The following is an 18,554-nucleotide window of genomic DNA, read 5'->3' as shown; positions in this document are numbered from 1 at the left end:
ACGGAGGCCTAACGTGCTAGCGTGCTAGCGGGTGCTCAACATCTCAACAAGTCATTAGTTGGCGGCAAACGGGGGCCGGCGGCACAAAGAATCGTTAATAATAAAGACAGAAGATTTAGCCATTGGTTAAACTGCTTGTTTCCTTTTGTCGAAAGATGATGTCAACACCTTGTTTGCCAATGTGGGATTAAACACGGCTAGCAGAAGCGAGAAATAGCGCAACAGCAGCGACAGAAGAAGTTAATGTTGTGTCATTTAAATGACACTAAGCTAAACCACCAAAGAAGGACCGTGACCACGGAGGACGTGTTATTGAAGATTTAATTCCTTCTACGGATGGTGAAAAACGTAACAATATAATACAATGCGTAGAGACCATGTGCTAATATGTTCGCAAAAATAAAGTGCATAAACTTTACATCCGTCCAAACTAATGCAAAATATAGTTGTCTAGACATCAAATAAACACTTTTAGAAACTTGCGGCATTGCCTGGTTATTACTTCATGGAAGGAGATGGATTGGACATGCAACCGTCATGTCTTCCATTGGGGGAGACTTTACCATACCTGTCAACCTGTACGGTTTTTCTGTACAAAGTATGTTTTTATGCACTTTGAAACGAGTACGATGTACTAGGAAATCTGTATGGAAAAACGCAAATTTGTCAAACGCATGCGCCTGCCGCTTGGGGATTTCCCATCATGCATCATTCCCCCCCCCCAAAAAAAAATATGGTGTACGATTATTTTGTATTTTGTACGGGAAAATATGACAGTTTGTACGGGCATGGAGCCGTGGAGGTTGACAGGTATGCTTTACTTACTTTCTTCGAGCGTGCGGAACTCTCATGTCCAGCATGGTCGCCGCGGCGACCGGCTGTAGCAGATCGTCTAATTTGCGTGTGTGCTTCTTAAGGGGGGTTTTGGGTATTGCCGGTTGCTGGTTCATTGCGTTTTCTGTTCTGCATTAATCTGTTCTGTTTGACTTGATGAAACCTGTGTTTGCCCGTTCTGAGTAAAAGCCTGTTTTGTAAGTATTCCTAGTCTGAGTTCCTGTTTGCCTGTAAGCCTGTTTTTGTTTTGTCCCTGAGTGTTGGACAACTTTTATTTTGCTAAATAAAAGTAACTGGTTGTTACGCGATTGAGTTCATCCTTCCTGCCTGCCTGCCTCTGATCTGGTCCGGTCTCATGACAGGAACAGAGGAGTAGTATTACTTTGCTATATTTGTTAAGGCAAAGCTCAGATTGTCATGATTACTGATGTGAGGCACCTGTGCCCGTTCCTTTGGCGCCAACAGCCCTGGTCGCTGATTGGCTCTCTGCCACTTTTTAAACCCCACTGGCTTTTTGTTACCAGCGTCAGACCGTTCTGCGAACTTATGCTCTCAGCGAGGCAAGCTTTGTACTATCCGACATTTTCCTGCCCTGTTTTTTCCTGCCTTATACCTGTTGCCGACCTGTTTCTGGACCCGTTTCTGCTTTTGTCCCTCCGTCCCGGCTATCGACCTGTTTTGCCCTGTTTCCTGCCTGATACCTGTTGCCGACCTCTTTTCTGGACTCGTTACTGCCTTTGCTCCTCCGTCTCGGCCATCGACCTGTTTTCTTGCTGTCTATGACTACTCTTGCTCGACACAGAAGTGCCACTTCCGCAATCCTGCCATCAGCTACCTGTGACCGACGATCATCGGATCGTGGAAGCAAGCACTGGTCTCTTTCTCAATAAAAACTGAGTAAACGGAACGCTATTGGGTCCTGTCTCCGTTTCTGGCTTGTGACACAAATAAACATGAAATTTTAATGTAGAACACTTCTTAATGAACTTGCATCTGTTTTCAGCCTTATGCTATATTTTAAACATGGTTAATTATTTGTTAAAGAAAAGCAATTGCCTTAAGAGAGGTTGCAGGTTTGATTCCCAACTCCTCCGTGTCACACGTCAAAGTGTCCTTGGGCAAGACACTGAACCCCTAATACCCCAGGGAGGCGCCTTGCATGACTGACGCCGCTATCGGGGCGTGAGCGTGTGTGTGAATGGGTAAGTGTGAAGCACATTGTAAAGCGCTTTGGGAGCTCTTCAGTGACTTGAAAAATGCTACATAAATGTAGACCATTTACCATTCACAGTTAAACTGCTTGTGTTTTGTCGTGGATTTTGTAATCGACTTTGGGTTTGACACGTATTTTTTTATGTATTTTTTCGTGTACTTTCACATTTTTTCTATCATGTATTTTGTCATGTATTTGGCCATGCATTTCAAGTAAGGTCAAGTCACATTTATCTCTATAGCCCTTAATCACAAGATGTCACAGGATTACAATGACACCATCACCTGATCTTGAACCAACATGCGGGCAAGGAAAAACACAAAATCTCTGTGGTTTTTATTGTGGATGGTGTTTTGTATTGTGGATTGTCTTGACTTTTGTCATGTATTTTCTCGTGTATTTAGTCATAACAAAATATTCAAATGACGAGGCAGGTCCAACTGGCTTAGCCTTTCACCTATCGGTTGAACAGTGATGATTGAATCAGCCATAGATAAAAATAATTGCCCTCTCATTCAATACATGAAAAAATACATACATTGAAAAATAAATTGCTTTTTTGTCATATAGTTAGGTATTACGTGACTTACTTACGTGTTCATATATTTATATGACATATATCTGAATTGAATTGTCTTTATTGTCTTTGATATTAACGCTGTGAAACATTGAACGCAATGAGATTGGACATGACACTCCATGGTAGACATGAAATAAAGACTTCAAGAGAAATGATATAAAAGACATTTGGATAAAAGACCGAAAAAACATATTTACAACGTACTGTAGTGCTCAGAGGCGAGCTTAAGTTATAGTCATAGTCCAATGTTTGTGAATGGAAAAGAAAAGTAAAAGAATTAGAAAAGGGGAGAAAAATAAACCTAGCTGGAGTGCTATTAACCGCTACACCGGTGTGCTCTGCCATTTTAAATTATTTATGATTATTATAATAGGTGTTGTAAGGTTTTAACATTTATTAGACTGAAATCTGACTCGCAAGACACTTCACGTGTCTTGTCTAAGCCCTTACAGTTGGAGCATATTCAGAAGTCGGAAAAATTTAATCAGCCGAGCGACGAGGATAGTCCACAAATCAATTCATTTAGCCTATTATTTAGGCTTTATTTAGAGTTGAACCGATCGGATCTTTCTGCCGTGCCAAATTACACATCGCGATGAAATGTTCACGACCCATGACCAAGCTGCTGTTGATTGGTCCACACTGTTGCCGATGCAGACTTCCAAATCGTCTTTTAAAGAATGGGAGGAGGGGGTCATCGCCCTCCAGACAGAATGGGGCAAGACACACACTCCAGCCCCCCAGGCGAGGTGATAAGTCATTGTTATCTGCACAGAATGGAATAAAATGCACTTTCCAACGCAAAGCACGGTTTACGACACCCTTCTGCCAGAGTTCGCACGCGAAAGCTGAAGTCAGATTTAGGACCATTATATTTGGCTTTAAGTAAGATAAAGCAGTGTAAAAAATAGAATATAACTTCTGTGTTTATTAGATTTGTTTGTACATATGGCAGAACCGCTCCTCTGTATGCTAGTGCCGTGTTTGCCGATTGTGAAAAATAGCGCAAAGCATCATTACTGGAAAATACGGAGGAGATTTAGCCAGTGGTTAAACTACTTGTTTCCTCTTTTTCAGAGTAGGACGTCGACAATATGCCAGCGTCGTGTTTGCCGATGTGGGATCAAACGTACGTCAGATGGAGAAAATAGCGCAAAGCCCGCAAGAAAACTCGTCTCGCCTTTTCACCGTAACAGAAATACTCCATCAGAAACGGGAGAAGCGCCGCGTGGATCCGTCCCGGATGCTACTAGCATCTTTGTTTGTTTGTTTGTTTGCGAGGCGCATACAAAAGACGCCTCACAGGCCACCTAAGTGAAGTTTTACGCTGATGACTGACAAAGACGAGCGCCTCAAACTCTTTCCGGCGCCGTATTTGTACGAGTTCAAGAGGAGAACAAGACGCGCAACACGCATTTCCAATCCGAGAAGAAGAAGAGCGAGCGGGAGCGGGAGCGGCAGGTGCCCGTCGGTGAAAAAAAATTCAAGGAGACCGATTCAAACTGTCCAATTTCCACATCAAACAGACGGCGGTCTCGGTGCTCCTGCAGAGGCTGCCTTCTTTCCACGTACCAGCAAATGTAACCGCCACCTTCCCCCTGCTGCTACCTAGTGCTTTCTTCTTCTTTTTTTCCGGAAAGCCGGCGGTCCTCTCCGTTTCCTCAATAAGGCCGCCATCTCAATCCCCCAACTTGAGCCAGCCACTGTATCTAATGATACCCTTGTGACTCCATTACAGTATTTTCCGGACTATAAGGCGCACCTAAAATTTGCTTCTGATAAATATTAATGGACGCAAAGTCCGATTTATCATGAGATACACAAAATAGTACAGACGCTCCCCTACTTCCGACCATTAGACTTACGTAAAAGGGTACATACGAACAATTTTTTCCGGGATGTCGAAAAATATCCGGTTAGATTTTGTATTGTCTGCACATTTTTCCGAGTACAGGACAGTACAGTAGTGCTTCTTTCCGCCACTACTGGCGTGTGGCGCTGTGAGAGGTCACTCGGCATCCAACCCGAAGAAGAAATCCGGCTTCTACTCCCTAGTTCGTGTGTAAACATACTGTACTACGTACGTAGTACTGTGTCTCCAAGAATTTTGACGTTTTTATTGTTTAATATCTCATTTATCCATTCAATATGGTTGGTGTAAAGTGTAAAGAAGAGACGAGCCGTTTCTCTTGAATAGAAAGTGGAATTAGAAAGCTTGATGCGGTTGAGAAAATGCGGCACCTTTTGTTGCGTGTATGTGAATTTCTTAAATATAAAATATATAAATATATAAATAAAATCCTGGTTTTTACTCTTTTCATGGTTGGCATTTGCACTGTATTTGGAACTGTCATACTTTCACCATTTTCATTCAAGAAAACCACCATATAAAGGCTCTTTAAACTCGGTTGAGTATTTTTAACACATGCTTGATACGGGACAAAAAGAATAATTTTAGACTTTTTAGGGACACATAAACTACACAACCACCTTTTAAGTTAGATGTTGAAAATTATTTTTCATAGAAGGTAATTTTAAGTACAAATGGTATTGATTGTGGTATTGATGACTATTAAAGTTGTTACTCAATAAAATTCCCAGTTTTTGTTTTTTATTTTGCAAAATTGCAAAATTTCCATGTTTAATATTTAAATACTAAGAGTGAGAGGGGATATTGGAGAACAGCATGCCCTGTGTCAGGCTGCGATAATGTAACCACGATGATCCTGATTTGGAGCACTCCCAAAAGTCATATTATTAAATGTTTGTTTTGAGTTGCAATTCAATGCCTGAAAAGTGCTATATAGAAAATTGGGATAGCTGGGAAGGGCTCCAGCTCCCCCGCGACCCTATTGAGGATAAGCAGTGCAGAAAATGGATGAATGGTATTGATATTTGGTATTGATGACTATTAATGTTGGTACTCAATAAAGTTCAGGTTTTGTTTTTTCTTTTTCAAAATTGCTGAATTTCCATGTTTAATGTTCAAATACTGAGAGTGAGAGGGGATATTGGAGAACAGCATGCCCTGTGTCAGGCTGCGATAATGGGACCACGATGATTCTGATTTGGGGTACTCCCAAAAGTCATATTATTACATGTTTGCAATTAAATGCCAAAAAGTGCTTTATAAAAAATGGGATATAGACTAAAGACTATCCTTAAAGGTGCGCCTAATAGTGCAGAAAATACGGTAATCAACATGTGCATTATTGAAGAAGGAGAGCTCCTCGGCCCCTAACCGCTTTTGACAGGGGGAAGACGGCAGGGGGTGAGGGACGTGGGGATGTGGTGGGGGACGCCGAGGAGGCTCAAGAGATGAAGGAGGGAGAAGAAACCGAGAGAAATCCGCCAGGAACCGAGGCCTTCCCGAGAACGTCCCCCGAGGACCGCCGCACCCCGACGAGACAAACGCACCCCCCTCCCCGGTTCTCGCCCCGTTTGTTTTGTTGATGTTGTTGTTTTTCCCCCCCGTCCGTCTCGCCCTCTATTTTAATGCGTACGTTTTCCGGATAAACAGGCAGTCATGAATATATGGAGGAAGACGAAGGATGAGGTGGAGAAGGAGAAAGCGAGGCAGGTCGGGGGCGATGAGGGAGCCGAGTAGGGGGATTTCGCTGTAAAGGGGGGGAATTATATAGAAAGCACACTCACATCATCAGAGTTGTGCTGTTTGACAGGAGGCAACATTTCCCCTGAGAAGAAAGCGGCCTCAGTGATGACGATGTTCCATTCCGAGTCATCCTCATTACCGAGTGTCCTTGCCGGGCCCCTTGGCTACATGCCCGTTGCGACATGTAGAAGATTGATAAAAAAAACAATGGAAAATATTTTGGTTGTCATTTTCATTTCATGCTTATAACTTCATTATTTTTTCCCAGTTACCTTAATAACATCCATATAAACAATCGACACATATCTCGGTCATTTTAAGAATTACAGTGGAACCTCGGTTTTCGAACGCCTCTCAGTTCGAGGAAATCGGAGTCCGACCGAAAAGTTCGAGAAATTCTTGCTTCGCTGTTCGGTCAGAAGAATCGGAGTTCGAACGCCGGTAATGCGTGAGTGCGTACGCTAGGGTGCGATGCTGAGCGCCGTACGGGTGTAGATCGCTCTTTTCTTGACCAACTGTTATCGCGTTTTGCTTTCGCTTTTAATATCGGTGAACGGAGTGTTTTAGCCCCTAATTATGCCTCCGAAGAAAGTCAGTGCAAGCAGCAAAGTTGCTACAGGTGAAAAAAAGAAAAGTAGTGCGTACAACTATTGCATTTAAGAAAGAAATAATAGCAAAATATGAAGGCGGGTGAAGTGTCTGATCTTGCGAGGGAATACCCCACCGTCCACCTGCGCCTTCTGCTGACCACCACAAAGGTAAGAAATCCTATTCATAATTCTTTTCTTTATCCTTTTTTTTATTTTGACACGTTCATGTTAGCGTAATCTTTCGTACGGAAGATTACGATAACGCGAACGTACGATTAGCCTGGGTTAGCTTTATGTTTACGTTGAACATTCAAGGTAAACATTCAGGGTGTTGGAACGGAGCCCAACTTTCAGGGTGTTGGAACGGAGCCCCCTTTCCAATGAACCGCTCACCATTTGTTGTGGAGACCCGGGTGCTAAATGACTTGTAAACGACCTGATTTTTTTATTTTTACACGTTCATGTTAGCGTAATCTTTCGTACGGAAGATTAAGAATATGCGAACGTCCGATTAGCCTTGGTTAGCTTTATGTTTACGTCGAAGCTGCATAGCTCACCTAAGTTCTCTTGCAGCCATCACGTATAATGATATGCAACCATGGTCTTCTTACAACCGTGAATGTAGTAAATCCAGGAGAGTAAAATATTTACAAATACAGAATAGTAAAAAATGTTTTCTCCATGCCGTAGTGCAACCCAACGTGTGATTCACATTCATCTTTTTCGGCCAATTGCAGGCTTTATTTCGCCCGATTAGCCTATGCGAGCCTGTAAATGATAAAAAGGATCCGCCCCCTTTACCTCCGAATAACTTTAGCCAATAGTGACTGATTGAAATGATGATTGACACATTGGTTAGGAAATGAAACGCCGGTATATAAATCCCAGCATACACCGCGGACGACTTCGCCTTCGGGGGAAAATCTAGTCGGCGGCTGCTTGCCTTAGGTGCAAGACTTTGCGACTTGATATTGATCCATATATAAGGCGCACTGTATTATAAGGCGCATGGTCAGCTTTTGAAAAAAATAAAGGCTTTTAGGTGCGCCTTATAGTGCGGAAAATACGGTAAATACTCCTTAAAGTAAAGCAGTGGCTCTTAATTTTCTCTCATGTCCCCCCTCGGAAGAAGAAGTCCCATCACAAGATAATCTTGCTTTTAATTCTAAAAAAACAAACGAGATTTAGGTTGTCTGTAAATAGGGTACAAGCGTCGTTGCCGAGCTTCTCGGCCGCATGCCTCGTTGAAAAGTGTACAAAGTTTATACAATGAACAAACTTCAACCCATTAAAGGATGCATGTTTTATTTGGAATCATTTTATGAGTTGTTTTTCATTCTCTCCAGAAAAACACTTTCAAAGTTCAAGCGTCCTCACGCGGGACTCGGCTAAATAAGACGAGCTCTAACGCCTCCGTTTCCCTTCAATTCAAAAAAGCCTCTCAAGTAAATTCCCAAATTTGTCGAGAAAGACGGCAACAATGCGAAATAGAGAGAATACTAATCAGGCCAACAACTCTGGTGGGAAAGACGGGTCCCTTTTGTCAGCCATTAAACAAGCGTTTCTGACTTCACACAAAGACTTAAACTCCCGTTATTATGTTCCAATTAAACTTGGCGGAAAAGTCTGCTACTCAAACTCTTGTGAGGAATCTGCGTACTGACTGAGTAGGGGGGGGGGACACAAAGGGAAAATGAAAATATATTATCATCTTTTAAAAATCCTTTCAAAAATAAACAAGACAAACACGGGAAAAAAGACGCGCTTTCCTTCCCGGTTGACTCTCGGAGGAGCTCAGCCCGCTTATTTACATAGGAACCGCGAGATAGTCGTCGAGGAGGATTTATTTTCATGTGCAAATTCCAGCCCGGCCGACTCCGAGCATTATTATTTCATCACGGCCCGAGAAGCCGAAGACCGGGCTTCCCCGGGGCCTGCCGTCATCCCCGGCGGATTGTGACTGCGCCTCCAGAAGAAGCCGTCGCCGGCCGGGCTCAAGCGTTTGACGTGGCGATGCTAGCGCCAGGACGGAAGCTCGCCGGCTTTCGAGTGTCAAGGGGAGATTAGAGCCAATTAGCAGCGCTTGTGAAAAGCCGCTAGCGCCTTGGGAATAATGGCGGGTCCCTGACGAGGGGACAGCTGGGGGCCACAAAGGAGGCGGCGGGGGGCTGGATTTCAAAAGGCGTCGGACTGTAGAAGGGGTCTTTGTGAACCTCGATGCTGTTGAGTTTCTTTGCGGGATGGGAAAATGTCAAAAGGAAAGAAGATTATAAGCAGTTACTTCAAAGGTTTTATTTACAGAATATTCTGGATATAAATGAGCTCCAGACAATGGCTGTAGGAATTCACAAATAACCACAGCGGCTGAATCAAGACAGCAATCTAGATTGGCAATTTCCGGTTCTAACGAGTGCTCGTATGACAACTCCCAAGGCCACTTCTGATTTCAAAATAAAACACAAGTGAATAGATTTAGAAGCTGGATAATTACAACAGAAGTAATGAGGAAGTTATAAAGAAATTCAACCAAAAATGACTACATATGAACAGAGTCACATTTCAATCTTACGATTCGATACCATTTGACACAAAGCGATACTAGAGCCACACTTCCTTTTTTTTTTATAAGTGTAGTTTCGAAATTTACAAAAATAATCAGTTGTTACTTTCAATTTCCCGATAATTAAACTGTATTTTAAAAAGCAGTAAAGTGTACCCAAATTATTTTCAGTAGCAAGTACATTAGACCCCCGGGTATACGGGTTTTTTCAGTCCCTGGAAAAAGCAAGTCAATTTTCTGTAGACATGACAAACCTTGCAAGTTCTAAAATCAGTTTTAGTTTTAATTGGCCGTCTTCTCCCTTCTCTGCATCCACCTGGTACTCCACTGTACCAGATCAAGTCACGTCACTCCAAAAGAAAAGAAAATGTCACTTTTCTTTGATGTTATTTTATCAAGTAGCTCAGGAGGTAGAGCGCCCATCTTGGGATCAAGGGATCCCAGTTAGAATCCCGGCTCGTCCGTGTTACATGTCGAAGTGTCCTTGGGTAAGACACTGAACCCCTAATACCCCTAATAAGCCGGTTAGCGTCTTACATGGCTGCAATACAAGGCCGCTATTGGGAAATGTGGAGCACATTGTAAAGCGCTTTGGGTAGTCATTGACTTGAAAAGCGCTATATAAATGCAGATCATTTCATTTCATTTCATCAATTACACATATTTTACACTTAGGAAGTGCTTATTGTATACTATTTTGTTAATTAATTGTTTTATCTTCATTTTCGAGTGTCAAAGGGAGTTTACCCACTACTCCACTCTACCAGGTCACGTCACTTCAAAACCCAAGATAGATTAAATTTCATTTTCCTTCATGTTTATGATGTCATTTGATCATGTATTCTGCATCCACTTGCTACTTAATTGTACCAGCTTAAGGTACATCACAAAGGAAAATCAAATTTTATTTTTCCTGCATATGTATAATGTTATTTATTCCTAATCACATATATTACGCATACATAGTACTTACTATATATTTTTTGTTACTTTGATGGCTTTTTTTTCCACCTGAACCCGCCGTCCCCCTCCCGTGTATCAACTCACTACTCCACTCTACCAGCTCAAGTCATGTATTACCAGAGATAAATCAAATTTCATTTTTCCTTTGTATTCATAATTTGATGTAATCTAAATTTCGAAACAGAAGAGTTTTTACCTAGCGATTTAAGATGTATCAGTGTTGTCACAAACCTCTGCCCGTCCATTCCGAAATTTGGCTCATCTCAGAAGATTGAGGTGACGCTTATCTCCGAAAAACAACAGTGACCAGATTATGAAGGTGCCTTATCTGATTCAGATCAAGAAGCCTCTCCTGCTATTGGTAACAATGGAAACCAGGACTATCTGGTTCAAGTGAGGGAGCAAAAAACAGCCTGGAGACGAATGGGTGCCTCCAGGCTGTACTACCCCAAGACATGCCACAGGAAGTGGTGCCCTCAACTGTGAACACATGTTTTATGAATAAGTTGTACTTACAAGATCTTATTTTCTCCTTTTAATGTTTTATCCTTATTTGAATGTCTCCTTCCCCGTGTGCATCCACCTGCTACTTCACTCTACCAGCTCATGTCACACCAAAGGTAAATCAAACTTAATTTTTCCTCTAAGTTTATAAAATACCCGTCAACCTCCATGGCTCCATGCCCTTACACAATGTTGTATTTTCCCTTACAAAATACAAAGTAATCTTACACCATATTTTTTTTTCCAAACATGTATATTTATGTAGTTTAACATGTTATATTGTACACGTGTTTCGTTATCATATACATTGTTAATAAATATTTTGTTGTGAGATACTGAGTTGCTCGACATGAATGAGGTTTATTATAGAAAAAAGTTCAAAAATTAAGTAGCTTGGACGTTCACTGTACAAGGAAAAAATACATGCAAACATATCTAAGTAGAATTTTCTTATTCAAATTATGAATTCATTTTCTGCATTAAATTATTGTTGGTAATATACTGATTAGAAGGGATCACCACAAACCTGCCTTTTTTCACTTTCTCCTTTTACACTTCCTTTTTTTCTTAACTTCTTTATTACAACAATAATGATTCATAATGTAATGCATCAAAGCAAGTGAGCCGTTTGAGAGCCTCTTTAATGAGTTGAGCCGAAAAAGCCGGTTCTCTAAAAAGAGACAAACTTCCTTTCACTACATAACTACCACATGAAATCCGAGGCGGCAGATGCATGTGCACAGTAGCATCAAACCGCTCGCTTCGTTTACAACAACAAAAAACGATACCAAGATAGAGGCTACCGCGGCGAACTCGTTTGACTTGATTGATTTGCCGTTTCGTCACAGTCGGTGTATACCGGATGGTACCCATAATTGACGAATTTGCGTTTTTCCATACTGATTTTCTCGTACGTGGTACACATCTTAAAATGCATAATAAACGTACTTTGTTCGGCAAAACGTACAGGTTGACAGGTATATTATAATGTTTTGTAATCTTAGGCATGAATAATTCAGATTCAGATTCAGATATACTTTATACTATATATACTTCATTCTTGTACACGTGTATACAGAACGAAATCTCGATACAGCTGACCCGCACAGTTTCCTTGAATGTACAGATAAAAATAAAATGTTGTATTGAGTTGGAGTATTGAAATACTAATAATATACTAAATAAGTATAGCTATGTATAGTATTTTACAGTAGTGCAAAGAGTGCAAGAGGAGCAGCTAACCAGATGTGCAAAATGGGCAGTCAGGTAAACAAGTCACTATACAATAACAATAACACTGGAGTACGATAGTGCAGAGGAGAACAGATGTGCAAAGGAGTGGCTAGATATAAGAGAACTACCGTAAATTCCGGACTATAAGCCGCTACTTTTTTCCCAAATGTTCAGCCCTGCGGCTTATCCAGTGAAGCGGCCAATTTATGTAATTTTTCTAGCAGCCGCTCATGATTTAGACCGGTGGAACACGTGCGTCGAGAACTTCAATTTCTTAGTTTATGCAAAAATTGTCTTTATGATCAAGGTTCTTTTAGATGGCGAGAAGACGCTTCTTAAAGCGACAGGTTTAGGGTGGAAGACGAGGACGGTAAACCGTGAATTTAATAATTATGGTATGCTTTTTTAACAGATACGTTTGATGCGTTGCGAGCGTATTGATAGTAGCGTGTTGGTACCTTTCAAAGGCATGGTTTGGGATGAATGTTATTATTATTAAAGCTTTGAAAACCCTCTCGGTGTACCGTCTTTCTTTGTAAATATGTGTAACCATGTATAATATGTATTTGCAACTGTATATTTTTGTAATGTATTTATTTGTATTCATTTGAGACACATGCTGATTTTCACGGGCGAATAAGTAAGAAGGGGCGGAGCAAACGCGGGCTGATGGGAACTGGGGACGGGTAAAGGTGAGTGTTTGTGAACGTGGGAGACAATAGTGGATATATATTTTTCCCACCCTTACCTTTGGAAATACACTTTTTTTCCTTGGTTTACTTTCAACGGGTACCCCGACTCTGCAGGTCTGCATCAAATGATAAGTAGCTTGCTCTGTTCACTCCAAGTATCGGCCTGGAATTGCAGCACTTCCGGGAACGGTGCAATTATACACCTTGACCTTGATTCAGTTCCCTAACTTGGAGCAAGTGTCTCGGCCTATTGAATTTGAAATGTACCATGAATCGACTGATGATAGATAATGGATAATTGCTTAAGGTTATAGAATAACAAACATATACAAAATCTCCCCGTCAATAAAATTGTTTAATCAAAATATATTATTCAATCAAAATAAATCCATTGTTTAATGTGGACGCATGCGGCTAATATACCGGTGCGGTACCGGTGCGGCTTGTGTATGTACAAAGTCGGTTTTCCTCCCGAATTGCGGTGGGTGCAGCTTATAATCAGGTGCGCCTTATAGTCCGGTAATAAGTAATGCTAATGACAGTAAATCCTGTTTTGCTATTTGAATGTTTTCAGCTAAGGTATTAGGTGTTAAGAGCATGGGCTTCTACAGCAATGTTGTATCCCGGGGCTCTACTGCGCTGTAATTTATTTTGGTGTTTCGTTTTCAGCCCAATCCTTCATCTCGGTGCGTCCCTGATAATTATTTACGCATCGACATTTTGAGTCCTTTGAGCCGGAAACCATCAACGTAGCTAGCGATCTCTCAGGCCGCATCAAAAATGAAGGAGGCTTCCTCGGATATATGCGAAGAGACAAAGGCTCCCGGAGCCGGCTCCGGCAAACAGACAGAAAGGTAAACGTGCATGAAAAGGTGACGGGGGAAGACTTTCCTCCTTTCAAATCCATTTGTCATCTCGGGCGTAAGCTGCCACCTTTAATTTCTTTGCGCGACGCGCCACCGAGGTTCAAAGCCCGGTCGGGGAACCCGACCGGGGCCCGGCCCGATGGAGGCGAGCCGCATTAGCAATCTCTCGGCGTCCTTTGCTTCTTCATCTCCGCGTTCCTTTCCATCTGCTTACCTTTCTGTCATGTTCGCCGCCGTGCACCTGCAGCGCCCCGCCCGTGTCATATTCCTACCTTCCTTTATCCCGTCGCGCATTAGCGAGAAGAAGAAGAAGAGAAAAAAAAAGAAACTGAGGAGACGGCGCTTTCTGACAACAGCTTCAACTTGTGGGACGGGAGATTCAGATCCTCCATTTGCGCGCAACAACTTCCCCTACAAAGGAAACGTCGGCTGGCGTCAAGATAAATGGCGAGAAACGATGTTTTAGTTCAACAGTTTAACAGCTGTTAAAAGACGAGACGTTCGCCAAAGCGCGGGGAAGAGAGAGAAGAAGAAAAAAACCTGTCGAACCGCGTTTTATCTCCGGTGATTCTTTTGCCGAAAATTGCGCGCGGAATAAATAAGCGTCACGGCGGGAGGAAAACGGACTTTAGCGGCCGTGCAATCTGGAACCTTGGACTGGACGCCCATCTTCATATTTCATTCATGCTAATGATGAAAAGCGTGGGGAAATTGGCCCCGGCGTCGACGCTAGCGAGCCCATCTGTTAGCGACAACTTTGTGTTTGTCGGTCTGCGTTTCGCTAAATAAAATCAGCGGAAAACTAGCAGCTGGACCGAGTCGGAATGGAAAAGGACGTTTGGATGAGCTTCGTTTGGACTGTTTGCTAGCTTCAACACTGTTGGAGGACAGTTTTTTTCCTTCTTTTGAATGTTGGTTATCCGAATACAGACTGGAGATGATGAGCAGCTCTTTTATTTTATTTTTTTTCATTTACAGAATATTCTGAGCAAGAATGAGTCAAAGAATGGCTGTAGAGTGTTTACAGGTGCGAAGATGTAAAAGGATTGTCCCACCTGAAAAGTGCATGGGCTTAACCAATCATGATTTTAAATTTTATTAAAAATGAAAAGGCGATTAAAGTAAGAACATCTTGTAATGGCTTTACAATCCTCACAGGTAGAAGTTATAAAAAAAAAAAAAAAAAAAAATTTAAATCCGCCATTTCTTTCTCCCTTTGCAATCACCCGCTACACTGATGTACCAGCAATTAGGGTAAATGAAGGGTCATTTTTCCTTCTCTTTTATAGTTATTTTTTCAGAATATTCTGAGCACGATTGAGTCAAACAATGGCTGTAGAGTGATACAGGTGCAAAGTTGTAAAAGGCTTGTGCCACCTGAAAATTGCATGGGCTTAACCAATCATGATTTTAAATTTTATTAAAAATGAAAATGCGATTGAAGTAAGAACATCTTGTAATGGCTTTACAATCCTCACAGGTCGAAGTTATACAATGTTTTTTTTTTTAAATCCGCCATTTCTTTTTCCCTTTGCAACCACCCGCTACTCTAATGTTCCAGCAAGTTGGGTAAATGAAGCGTCATTTTTCCTTTTCTTTCAAAGTTTTTTCACAGAATATTCTGAGCGCGAATGAGTCAAACAATGGCTGTTGAGTGTTTACAAGTGCGAAGACACTAAAGGCTTGTTCCACCTGAAATTGCATGGGCTTAACCAATCATGATTTTAAACTTTATTAAAAATAAAGAGGCAATTAAAGTAAGGACATTACAATCCTCACAGGTATAAGTTATAAAAAAATATATATTATTTTTTAAATCCGCCATTTCCTTCTCCCTTTGCAACCACCCGCTACTCTAATGTACCAGCAAGTCGGGTAAATGAAGTGTCATCTTTCCTTTTCTTTTAGAGTTTTTTTTTCAGAATATTCTGAGCACGAATGAGTCAAACAATGGCTGTTGAGTCTTTACAGGTGCGAAGACGCAAAAGGCTTGTCCCACCTGAAAATTGCATGGGATTAACCAATCATGATTTGGAATTTTATTAAAAATAAGGAGGCAATTAAAGTAAGGACATTACAATCCTCACAGGTAAAAGTTATAAAATGTTTGGTTTTTTTAATCCGCCATTTCCTTCTCCCTTTGCAATCACCCGCTACTCTAATGTACCAGCAAGTCGGGTAAATGAAGTTTAATTTTTACTTTTCTTTCAACGTTTTTTTACAGAATATTCTGCGCACAAATGAGTCATAAACAATAGCTGTTGACAGTTCACTGGTGCGAAGACGCAAAAGGCTTAGAACAGGGATCGGGAAACTTTTTGACTCAAAGAGTCATAATCGCTAAATATTTTGATTGTTTGTGTCGAGAGCCATATCATAAATTTGAAGACAAAATCCAGCAAAACAGCCAAACCTGCTCACCGGACAAAAGCTTATTCATCACCCAATTTTATTTCTCTGTGTGACATTAAAGAATGTGATAAAAAATGATGAAATAATGCCAGAACCTGTGTCCCATATCATCAAATCTCCCGCTTGTCTCACCTCAAAATTGCATGGGCTTTACCAATCATGATTTTAAATTTTATTAAAAAAAGAAGGCGATTAAAGTAAGGAAATCTTGTAAGGGCATTACAATCCTGTAAGGTAGAAGTTATAAAATGTTTTTATTTTTTATCTGCCATTACTTTCTCCCTTTGCATCCACCCGCTACTCTAATGTACCAGCAAGTCGGGTAAATTAAGTGTCATTTTTCCTTTATATTCATAATGGTTTTTAATCCTATACGCATGTATTACACATGAGATTTACTTCGACTATACTTTTCTGGTACAATATTGAAATGTTTTAATCTGGAGTTTGGAACCCATTCACTAACTAGGTTTCTATACCCCGCTATAGGTGGATTTTCCTTCATAATGGATCTATGTTATATCCCGGGGGTCTACTGTAAATTCAAATTCAATATCCCGAATGAGCAAGATGTGTCTTTTCGGTTTCATGCTACCAAACATCTGCTTGTGTGAATCCATGAAAAAAAAATGTCCAGCCAGGGACCAGAACGGGCCCCCAGACGCAATCCCGGACCCCATGTAACATACGAGCGCGGAAATATCCGCCGAGATATTGCGAGACGTGTTGTAATGATTCAATTTATAATTCATCATATTTGATTTGCCAGATTGCTATCAAATTCTTTGCGGGCACTGGGAATTTTTTAAAAGCATTAACAATTTATGATCCTCCACGCCGATGTAAACTGTGGTAAATCCATCGCCTTGAATATTGATTATACTCAATGAAAAATGCAGTTTGCGGCCATTTTTTTTTTGTTGAGACCTGCAGGCAGCCTGGAATACTCATTTGGGGGCCTAGGGGACCTTTAATGAGGAGGTCGTTAGCTCTGATTAGGATGTGCTTAATCAGGAGCTATTCAAAGCCTGATGCTGAATCTATGCAAAATTCTCGAGAGGACGAAAATTCCTCTCGTTTTCAGGTTCAGAGCGCCGGAAAATCCTCCAAATGTCTTTTTTATTTAACAAGCACTCTTTAGAATTCAAGATAAAAATGTGACATCATTGTTTCTCAAAGGGACAGCATGTTTAAGAGCAGGGTCATATGCACTGTAGGCAAAATATATATAGCAGTGGAAGAGACATGCTACGTTATTTGTGGGATGAATTCTGCAAAAATGAACAATGGGCGTGTCTAAAAGAACATCAGTGATGTCATCGTTGTTTCTTAAAGGCACAGCATGTTTAAAAGCAAGGATATCTGCAGAGTAGGCAAAAATATTTACATACCATAGGCAGGGAGACATTCAGTGTCACTCGTGTAATGAATTCTGCAAAATGCATGTGGCTAAAGGAACAGCAGTGACATCATTGTCGTTTCTTAAAGGCATGACATGTTTAATTGTAGCGAAATCGGCACATTACGCAAAAAAACAAAATGTATCAGCGGCAGAGACATGCTGTGTCACTCAAGTCATGACTTCCGAAAGAATCAACAACTCGAAGTAACAGAAGAGACATCATCAAATTGTCTTTTAAAGGCACAGCATGTTTAAGAGCAGGGACATATGCAGAGTATGTGAAAAAAGAAATATAGAGTACCAGGGGCAAAGACATTCTGTGTCACTCGTGTAATGAATTCTGCAAAAATGGACAGTGCACGTGGCTAAAGGAACAGCAGTGACATCATTGTCGTTTCTTAAAGGCATAACATGTTTAAGTGTAGCGAAATCGGCACATTACGCAAAAAAAAAAAAACGTATCGGCGGCAGAGACATGCTGTGTGACTCAAGTCATGACTTCCGCAAGAATCAACAACTCAAAGTAACAGAAGGGACATCATCAAATTGTCTCTTAAAGGCACAGCATGTTTAAGAGCAAGCACATATGCAGAGTATTTGAAAAAACAAATATACAGTACCAGTGGCATAGACATTCAGTGTCACTCGTGTAATGAATTCTGCAAAACGCACGTGGCTTAGGGAACAGCAGTGACATCATTGTTGGCTCTTAAAGGCACGGCATGTTTCGAAGAAGCGAAATTGGCACAGTAAGCAAAAAACAAAATGTATCGGCGGCAGAGACATGCTGTGTCACTCAAGTCATGGCTTCCGAAAGAATCAACAACTCGAAGTAACAGAAGAGACATCATCAAATTGTCTTTTAAAGGCACAGCATGTTTAAGAGCAGGGACATATGCAGAGCGGGTGAAAAAAGAAATATAGAGTACCAGGGGCAGAGACATTCTGTGTCACTCGTGTCATGACTTCTGCAAGAATCAACAACTCAAAGCAACAGAAGGGACATCATCAAATTGTCTCTTAAAAGCACAGCATGTTTAAGAGCAGGGATGTGAAAATACAAATATACACTACCAGTGGCAAAGACATTCT

Source organism: Urocampus carinirostris, chromosome 16 (assembly GCF_059441175.1).
Source record: "Urocampus carinirostris isolate Australia breed hairy pipefish chromosome 16, RoL_Ucar_1.0, whole genome shotgun sequence".
Lineage (NCBI taxonomy): Eukaryota > Metazoa > Chordata > Actinopteri > Syngnathiformes > Syngnathidae > Urocampus > Urocampus carinirostris.
The sequence above is the reverse complement of the archived record's forward strand: the minus strand, read 5'-3'. Positions refer to the sequence as shown.